This window comes from Anolis carolinensis, chromosome 1, assembly GCF_035594765.1.
Source record: "Anolis carolinensis isolate JA03-04 chromosome 1, rAnoCar3.1.pri, whole genome shotgun sequence".
Taxonomy (NCBI): domain Eukaryota; kingdom Metazoa; phylum Chordata; class Lepidosauria; order Squamata; family Dactyloidae; genus Anolis; species Anolis carolinensis.
Genome location: NC_085841.1, coordinates 115,946,029 through 115,956,622, shown reverse-complemented (window position 1 = coordinate 115,956,622; position 10,594 = coordinate 115,946,029).

Here is a 10,594-nt window from a genome sequence, read left to right as displayed (position 1 = left end):
CAGCTGAACTGCTGACCTTAAGGTTGGGTTGCTGACCTGAAGGTTGCCGGTTTGAATCTGCAAGACAGGGTGAACCCCTGTCTGTCAGCTCTAGCTTGCAAGGACATGAGAGAAGCCTCCCAGCTAACATATCCGGTCATCCCTTGGGCAGCATCTGGGTAGACAGCCAATTATCTCACAACAAAAGTGACTTGCAGTATGTTTTCTAGTCGCTTCTGACACAATAAAAAATCTAAAGGTTATTTATAATGGATCCAAGGTCTTTATCTATCAGTCAGTTCTTTAGACCACTCTTACAAATAACTGCTACCTATATTTTAAGCTGTTCATATAAAAGAATGCCCTTACCCACATAGATCCATCCCATACCTGATAATAGGTTGCCTTACCGTCAAAGGAATTACGGCTATCAGAAATGGCCAGAACTTTGTCAGTGGTAGCACCATATTTATTGAAGTTCCATGTTTGGAACATATTTATCCTGTCTTTGGAACAGATGCAGCTTGCTAGTTTTTTGTAACACTTTCCTTTTCTTTAATGTTTTAACGATTCCCAAGTGTTCCGCACTCCCATTCATTATTTTGGAGTTGTCACACCAATCAGTTATTATCAAATGTTTCCAACTATGGCAATTTCCTTGGCAGTTGTCCCCATCTTTTCTTAGCAGTGTGGTTCCAGAGAGTTGTGATTGCTGCTTAGAAAAGTTGCTTTTCATAAAAGACAGTATGAGGATGTAATTATTCTTCCACTATGACCAAATGTAAAGACCTTTATTGATTTCACACATAGCTATCAAATGTGAGAGCTTTCCCTTATTTCCAACTGATGCCAACATTAGGACTTCTTTCTGCCCCACTGTCATGGCCATCAACTATGGAGACTTCCTAGGTGCACTCATGTTTCCATATAAGAAACAGTATGCCCCCTGTATCCATGGGACCAATACCGGCAGTTTCATTTATATATATCTGACTAAATATAGTCTCTCACAACATTTTCTAGGTCAATTATTCCCAACCTGTGGGTCCCCAGATGCTTTGGCCTTCACCTCCCAGAAATCCTAAAAGCTGGTAAACTGGCTGGGATTTCTGAGAGTTGTAGGCCAAAACACCTGGGGACCCACAGGTTGAGAACCACTGTTTTAGGTCATCTGGTATTGTCAGGACCATGGGGCCAGAGGCGGATGAGAAGAAGGAGGGTTTCCTCCCAGCAGCAGATTCCAATCCCCAGGAAGAGGAACAAACTGATACCACTAGGGCTGTGCAGGAGTAGGAACAGCAAGAACAGGTGTTAATTCACCCCACTGGGCTCCAGCTCAGGGCTGATGCCATCCAGCTGCGAAGGTTCAATCGGTAAGCTCAGAAGAGGATTCAGAAGCTGCAAAGACTTATCAGGAGCAGCATAAAGGTCAGGCGTTTGGAACAGTTTTGTGACACCTCAGGCAGCATGAGCACTGGGAATCAGACACGAAGGCCAATAAACAATCTAATATCTTTATTAAGGAAATAAAGGAGGCAATAAAAAATAAGCAAAGTATATAGTCCAGCAGTAGACCTTTCAGGAAAGGTCAAATATAGTCCAGTAATATGTAAGCAGATATCCAGTATTAGAGTTCAAAGTTCTAAATCCAATAACCAAAACACACTCAAACCTGCAGGCTGTTTGAGTGGGGAATTAAGGCAAGAGCTGTCCAGAGTTCCAGGGCTCAATCCGAGGCTAGGATGCAAAGCAAGGCAAGTTAGTCGTGGTAAAGCTGAATCACTATCCAGGCTTGACAGGAAGGCGAGAGGCAGCCGGTCTACTCGGGAGTAGCACGCTGCAGAACTAGAGTCGATGTGATCCCTCAACTGACACGTTGAACACCGCAAGATCTATTTGGTGCCCAGAACCTTTATGGGACTTTGCTCTCCTCCTCAGCCAGGTGTCCGAGCTCTTTCCCAAGGGAAAATGACCCAAGACAACAACTTTGCCAGATGCAGTCCTCCCTGAAAATTCTCAAGGGAACCAGCCTAATTAACGCTGGCTTTTTCTGCTAAACGAGCGCTCCTTCTCAAAATCTGTTTTTCCGCGCGCGAAGCCTCCCAAGATAATCGGTGGTCAAAACTAACATTCTCTGGAGAACCGGGCTGAGAGCCAAGGCCCTTTCTTGTGAACTGTGGGCTAGAATTGTCAACAGTGGGCATCTGGAAAGGGACGGAATCAAGCAGAAATGGCGGAAACCCCATCTCTTCTTCGGTCTGCTCCGTAATAGCGACGGGGTCATGACTCGGGGGTCTCTGAGACACTACAAGTTTACTACTGGAAGCAAACGTCTGGATTGGTGCTACAGCTGTGTATCATTGGTGACTTTGTGGCTTGAATCATGGACTATGCTTTTGGATCTTGGACTTGTTGGTGAAACCCTGTGCATTTAGACCTCTTGGAACAGACATTGAAATTTAGCTCATTCACTGCTGTGAAATGGATTGACTACAGCTTTAAATCCTGGACTGTCTCTGACAACTCTTTGGAAATAGAACTGTAGCCCATGACAAGTATGATTCTATGGTAGATTATTACTCTTTTCATTCTTCCTCACCAACTATCATACACCAGCCTTATACAAATTCCCTCAGACAGCCCACCAATCACTCACTCCAAAATGTCCATTCTCTCAACCTTCTTGACTGATCCTTATCTTATTATCTCTAACAAATAAAATACATTTCTCCTTGAATAATCCAAAATATCACAAACAACTTGTAAAATTCCCTAGCAAACTAAAGAAGTGACTACACTATAAAATGGATGAAGTTTGACATCACTTTAATTGCCATGGCTCAATGCTATGGCAACATAGGACTTGTAATTTTACACAAAGTCTTGGCCTCCTCTACAAAATAGTGCTGATGCCTCCTCAAACTAAAACTTCTGTGATTTCATCGCATTGAGCTGTATGGAGTCCCCAGTGGCGCAGAGGGTTAAACCCTTGTGCTGGCAGGACTGCTGACTTGAAGGTTGGGTTGCTGACCTGAAGGTTGCCAGTTCACATCCAACCTAGGGGGGCACAGATGAGCTCCCTCTGTCAATTCCAGCTTCATGCGGGGACATGAGAGAAGCCTCCTACAAGGATGGTAAAACATTGGGGCATCCCCTGAGCAACGTCCCTGCCAATTCTCACACACCAGAAGCAACTTGCAGTTTCTCAAGTCGCTCCTGACACAAAAAAAATGCATTGAGGTTTGGCAATTAAAGCTATGTCAAACTGTATTCATTCTACAGTGGAGCTGCAGCTATAGTCATGATAGTCCAAATAACTAACTTTTCTAAAATATAATTGTAGGAAGAATAAACTATATGACAAGGCCTGAGAAGATAACAAAGTATCATCAGGCAAGTTACTATGCATTGATTCATATAACCCTCTGGCTACATTATCATTATCATTAGAAAGAAACAAGACAGACACATTCAGTCTTCTGGATATTCTATATTGACAATTTTCCTTTGTGAAAATGAGTAAGGTTGACCTGCAAAAACATTAAATTAATAGATTTATTATCTGGCTTTATCCTTTAGAGAATCCTTCCATTAAAATTCTGATCTAGCTCTCGGAAATCTAATTTGTGTTTATTGTAAGTACCATCCCAACCTTGATTAATACTGAGATATTGAATGGTTCACCGTAATGGTCAATACAGAAGAGTCTGCAAGAGTCAACATGCCATTTGGGGTGTACTTTGCCCTCTTCTAGCAGTGCTAAATCTGATTGAGTTGCTCCGTTTCCTCATTGCAAGGTAAAAAAAATGCCATAGAAAAATAGCAGATAATAGGCCTGCAGAAAATGTTAACTCATGACCTTCCAACCGTGACTTTTCAAAATGAGAGTCAAAACTATGCCTTCTGATAGTAAGTATGCTAAATGAGACACATTCTTTGTGAGAAGATAAAAAATGGCTATGAGCCAGAAGACCCATGGCATGAACTGTCTCTGAAATGTTCTAAGTGGATTAACGGAAAAGCAATGGCACCTTGAAGAATCCTTCCCTACAGGGCAATATACACCAGTCTGCACCAATTTTTAAATATGTAGACTTTCCATTTAAAATGTCAAATTATAAATCATTGTCCCCATTCTAAATGGAGAAAACATGGGACCTTGATTCTAAACGTAAGAAAATATGCATTTGTTTCTTCTCGTGTAGTCTGTGATCCTAATATTCCATTGACAATATATAAATTCACCTTTGTCTGTTTATTGTATGTCATTGTTCACTGTATAAAAAGGCATTGAATATTTGCCTTATATGTGTACTGTAATCCAATCTAAGTCCCTCCAGGAAGATAAAGCAGAATATAAATAAAGTGTATTAATGTGTCATTATTATTTTTTTTAAATTAAATTCATTTTTTAATGAAAGTGCAAAGTAAAAAGTGAAGCATGGGCCTATCTGATGGATCAATATGTCTTTATTTACCTCCAATGAGATTATTGGATGAGATGAGATTATTAATTATAAAGTCGGTTTTCAGAGCTGGATCCAATAAATAAAGGAATCTCTGATGTGTAATATATTTCAAAAGCCAAATGACAGTCAAAGTAAAGATTGGAATAGACAGATGTCTTATGGTCTTTGTAAAATGCAAATGGCTTTAAAAGCTGGATGCAGAAAAATATGCTATCTGTTAATGACATTTGGAACAGAGGAGATTTATGCCAGAGAAGTTCTTTTGTTCTAGCATCTGTTATGCAAACATTTCAAGACACTTCCACTGAAGAAAGTATTTGCAGTATGCAGTATTAGTGTAGTCTACTAATATTTTTCTTTCTCAGTAACCTGTCATATTGTTGTATGCCATCCAGGCATTTCCAAATTATGGCAGCCTTGAATCAAAATTATCATGAGGTTTTCTTTGCAAGATTTGCTCAGGATAGGGCTGTCATTGCCTTCCTCAGAGGCTGAAGGTGACTTGCCCAAGGTCACATTGAAACCTTTGTCTCCAGTCTTAGGATCTCATTCCCCATTTCCACACACTTCTAAGACATTTCAGGGATGAAGTGCCATGGAGCCCTTCACACAACATAAAACTACTTCCAGTTGTCATCTGTTGCACTTTGTACCTGAAATGTAGTAAAAGTGTGGGGGGGGGGGGGGGGGAGAGAGAGAAATGGAGAGAACATGTCTACTGAGTTCTCAATGCAGATGGAAATGAGAGAAAGTGATTAAAATGACATGGAGCAGAATTCAAAACGATCTTGATAGATTAGAGCGATGGGCCGAAACTAACAAAATAAAGTTCAACAGGGACAAATGCAAGATATTCCACTTAGGCAGAAAAAAATGAAATGCAAAGATACAGAATGGGGGATGCCTGGCTCATGTGAAAAAAATCTTGGGAGTCCTAGTGGACAACAAGTTAAACATGAGCCTACAGTGTGATGTGGCAGTGAAAAAAGCCAATGGGATTTTGGCCTGCATAAATAGGGGTATAGCATCTAGATCCAGGGAAGTCATGCTATCCCTCTATTCTGCCTTGGTCAGAACACATCTGGAATACTGTGTCCAATTCTGGGCACCGCAGTTGAAGGGAGATGTTGAAAAGCTGGGAAATGTCCAGAGGAGGGTGACAAAAATTATTAAGAGTCTGGAGAACAACCCCTATGAGGAGCGCCTTAAAGAGCTGAGAAAGTTTAGCCTGCAGAAGAGAAGGCTGAAAGGAGACATGATAGCCATGTATAAGAGGGGAAGTCATAGGGAGGAGGGAGCAAGCTTTTTTTCTGCTGCCCTGCAGACTAGGACGTGGAACAAAGGCTTTAAACTACAGGAAAGGAGATTCCACCTGAACATCAGGAAGAACTTCCTCACTGTGAGGGCTGTTCGGCAGTGGAACTCTCTGCCCCGGACTGTGGTGGAGGCTCCTTCCTTGGAGGCTTTTAAGCAGAGGCTGGATGGCCATCTGTTGGGGATGCTTTGAATGAGATTTTCCTGTTTCTTGGCAGGGGGTTGGACTGGATAGCCTATGAGGTCTCTTCCAACTCTACGATTCTATGATTCTATGGGATGGAATCTGTCAGATTTTCCAGTTTTGAATCATTTCAGTTATGTGGTGGAATTGGCACAAAATCCTTCTGCATGAGCCTGGAAGAGTAATTTTTTAAAATTAATATAATCCTAAAGATTAGCACTTTGATTCCACTGCATTTTATCCTTTATAGTAATCTAGGGTTGTGCCATTGAAATTGGTCCATTGCTAGTTTTTAAAACTTTTTTGTCCCTTTTTTTACCCGTTATAGGAAGTTCTAGTGCCTCCTTATGAGAATTCAGGAATAATTTATAATAACCTTACAATTTGTCCTTAAATTTGAACATACCTTTATAATAGTGGTTCCCAACTTATGGTTCGTGAACCACCAGTGGTCCTCAAAAACTAAAATATGGTCCGCAGTCTCACCATTACTACATCGTTGCAACGAGAGTTACTGGTCTTGCAAAACCCTCTTATAGTGCCGAGGCAACTGGGATGTCAGAAGGAGAGAGGCCTGTTCCTGGGGTTATTTGGGGTGCTGATTCAGAAAATTGCATTGAATAGACCACATCAGCTCTAGATTATTGAATATGGTTTTCTATGGGCAAGCAGATGTCTCTGGATGGCATAGGTTCTGTGTCAGAAACTAGAGCTGATGTGGTCTATCCAATGTAATTTTCTGAATCCGCAACCCAAATAACCAAACCAAATCAAGGCTGGAGAGGAGCTGCAATCAATCACTGCAATGAATCACTCTGACCAGGAGGTCATGAGTTCAAGGCCCAGCTCGGAGCCTATGTTTGTTTGTCTTTGTTCTATGTTAAAAGGCATTGAATGTTTGCCTATATGTGTAATGTGATCTGTCCTGAGTCCCCTTCGGGGTGAAAAGGGCGGAATATAAATGCTGTAAATAAATAAATAATAAATAAATAAATCTAAAGTTAACCAAAAACTGATTCGTAATCCTCTTGGTGCTAATGTTGGAGAGGAATCCCTGGTCAAAGTGGTCCTGATTAAAAAAAAAAAAAAAAGGTTGGGAACCACTGCTTTATGAATACTTACACCACATTGATGCTCAAACTTATGATTCAAACTGTGAAAGGGGTGTTAAAGAGCATGGGAGGAAGGAAGCATGGCAAAGGGGTTCATAATAACACTAATCTAATGGAGAGAAGAAAGGCATGGGAAAGACAAAACATTCAAAAAATGTTTGTGGGGTGGGCAGGGACTGCACTCACTTGTGTGATTGTTTAAAAAATGGGACAGAATGGGAGAAGGCCAGTGAACACAAAGCATCTGATTGGATTTGTAAAATGAAACAATGTCTTTTATAATGGAAGGAGGTGGTGCACTTTGCTAAGAAGACAACCTCCCACCCCCCGGCCTGGCTTGGCTTTCTGCAAAGCATCTGATGAAGTCCTTAGGCCAATGCTCAAACCACTATATCACACTGGCTCCTAGGGCTCATAATTTGAATACTACTTGCTGTTTTTGACAATTGTGTTACTAAGGGGAGGAAATATTTTTACAACATGAGTTTTGCATTGTCTGAATAGACTTTGAATGCATTTCACTCATTCAGCTTAGTCCTAGAATTAAATGTTGAGGGAGGACCTTGCTTTTCTGTAACTTTTCAAGCCTTGCACCGTGTTTTCAAAAGTCCTATTCAGGGTCACCCAAATGGTGAGAAATTCTGGGTGTAGAAATCCAAAACATTTATAGAACCAAAGGCTAAGAATCATTTATAGCAGTAGATCTCAACCTATGGGTCCCCAAGTGTTTTGGCCTACAATTCCCAGAAATCCTAACCAGTATACCAGCTGTTAGAGTTAAAGGCCAAAACATCTGGGGACCACAGGCTGAGAACTACTTATTTATATAGTTTGAAAACTCTGGATAACATTTGCGTCTCTTTCTAGTACCACAAATATTTGGCCAAGAACTTTTATCCCAATGCATTCTCTTTTCAATAAATTCAGAGAGACTAATATTGGAGGAAAAGTTGGACAGTGGTGTCACTTTATTTTAGGGACAGGGGAAATCGGAAAAGCTTTATGTGATTACTTACCAGTAAAATGAGGCACCAATTTCCCCCAGGAATGCTCCAATAATTCTGCTAAGTGATAGCACAGCTGCTTTCCAACCAAGACATTGTATAAAAATATGACAGCTTGTTTGGTTGCCAGCTGTTGCACCTCTGCATTTCTTAAAATACCATGGAGATTTACGGTTGAAGCAGAAATACAGAGAGAGAGAGAGAGAGGAGAGAGAGAGACTAAGGTCCCTATCTACACTAACCATTTAATGCAGTTCAAATCTAGCTTCAAACAGCAGCAGTCAGACAACAAACTCCAAAAACAGTGTGTGAAAGAAAGCCCTTAATGTGCATCAGTCCTGTGTGGTTTGTGTAATTACCATCTGGGCCTCAAAATAGTTCCAGGATTTTCTATGTATTTGTATTAAATGGTAAGTGTAGATGGGACCAAGGACACAGAAAAACATACTCATTCTCCATCTTTCCTATTATGCCTTCCAAAAAATTTGAATTTAGTGTCTAAAAATGCTTTCCTGTGCTCATAGTTTATAATTCAGGCTTCAAAAGTGGGAAGGCATTCTTCAGTCATACCTACATTCATTATTTGTTCATTTAATTGGTTTTGTAATGTCTAGCTTGTTTCTTCAGCATGCAGGTTCATGCAGGTCAGTTCACAATAAAATAAAAACTAAGCAGAAATGACATAAAATCCATAAAACAGCAAATAAAAATGGAAAAATACAAAACCCCGCAGCTATTCTTAATTTTTCTTAAGGTCTAACTGAATTGAAAAGTCTGAGGGTGACCAGGAGGTCTTCAGACTTTAGTTGGTATGAGATTGGCTCCCATCTACACACCAGGTAGGCTTCCTTGGGAACAACAGTCCAAAGGCAGAACAACCGCATAGCCTACAACTCTTCTGATTTGGCAAGGCCTGTCCTGATTCATCCTCTGTCATACCATTTTCTCCCATGATTTTTAAAATGGCCTGGTTTCTCTCTTTCTCTCTCCCAGTTTCCATCTTTGTTCTCATCTTGCTTCATCAGCTGCAAACTGAATTCAAGGAACCAAAGTAGTTTGCATTTAATTAAGGCAGTTTAGAGGAGTTGGTGGAATCTTGTCATTCTCAGTAAATCCAGGTAAAACAAAGTACTGTGGACCTTATTAATAAATCCAAAGAGCTTCTGAATGACAGCATCATCCTACAATGAAGTAGGAAACAGGGCACACCTTGGGTATACATAAAGGCATTAGCATTTGTTAAGTTTTACAATCAGCCAGTGACTTACACACTGTTTATGGTTATACATCACATAAGCAAACATGGTTATATTTGATTACAGAAAATTTACAAATGGACATGCAAGAATCAAGGATAGGTCATGCAAAGTTCATAAAAATGTGGATAGGGAGAACAGATATATAGAGGTGTATATTCAAGAACAGGAAGGGAATGATATTTCATACACATGAGAGATACCAGTAGGGATTGGAAAAAAGTGTTTCCTGAGGAACCTTTTCCTGAGGCAATCTTTTCACACATAAAGGTGAACTTAATGTTTCTGGTGGATGCAGTTGGTCACAGGGTCAAGAAAAACAGGGGAAAGGTGAAGCAGGGGATACTGCCCATTCATCATTGCAACAATAAAAGGTCAAAAAATATAAGTTCATATTTAATTCATACTTCATGAGGAGGGGTCAATTCTTCAACAATAACATGAGTAGGTTGAAGGCAATGATCAGAGGCTTTATTCACTTCAGCCAAAAGTAGATGTCAGAGAAACAGTGCTCTCAAATCAGACATAAATACAATACGGAAACATTTATAGAGGCCTGACAGCTTTTCAAAATATGGACTTTTTCCACTCTACTCACTGGTTGGTCCAAGTTACAATCCGTGCACTGATTGGTGGAAGCACATTGTCTGTTGCTGCAGCTGATTGGTTTCCTTGTCTGGTGGGATTTTTAATAATCATTGCTCAGCTAGAAGCTTGTGGCTGCTTTCTGAGTCCGCCTTTTGTGGGTGTGTGGGGAAAGGAATGTGGGCAGGGTTGAGGGCCAATAGGTGTTGATGGCTTTAATCCTGCCAATGGGTCCGGGTTGGAGAAACAATGGGTGCCAAAACACCTTGATGAGTTCCCAGAGAGACATAGATGCATGGTGTTAGGTGACTCCATTACTTTTCAGATAGCCAGGGATTAATTCATTGTTGGCTATCTATCGGGGGGGGGGGGGTGCTTTTTCCTGTGATTTTCCTGCTTCTTGGCAGGGGTTGGACAGGATGCTCCATGAGGTCTCTTCCAACTCTATGATTCTATGAGTGTAAGGTTTTATTGTTGGCTAGGAAGCAATGGTCACTGAGTAATTATGCCAGCTACCCAGAAAGGTAGTGGGATTAACCTTGTGCTCCCCCCAATGGGTACTTGTACAACTATAAATCTGGCACAAAGGTCATCTTTGGATGTCAACCAAATTATGTTTTTGGGAAAAAGGTCACCCTCAAACTTTAGCCAGTGGGACCCTTCATGGCGTCTTACTTGGCCATAGGTTTGG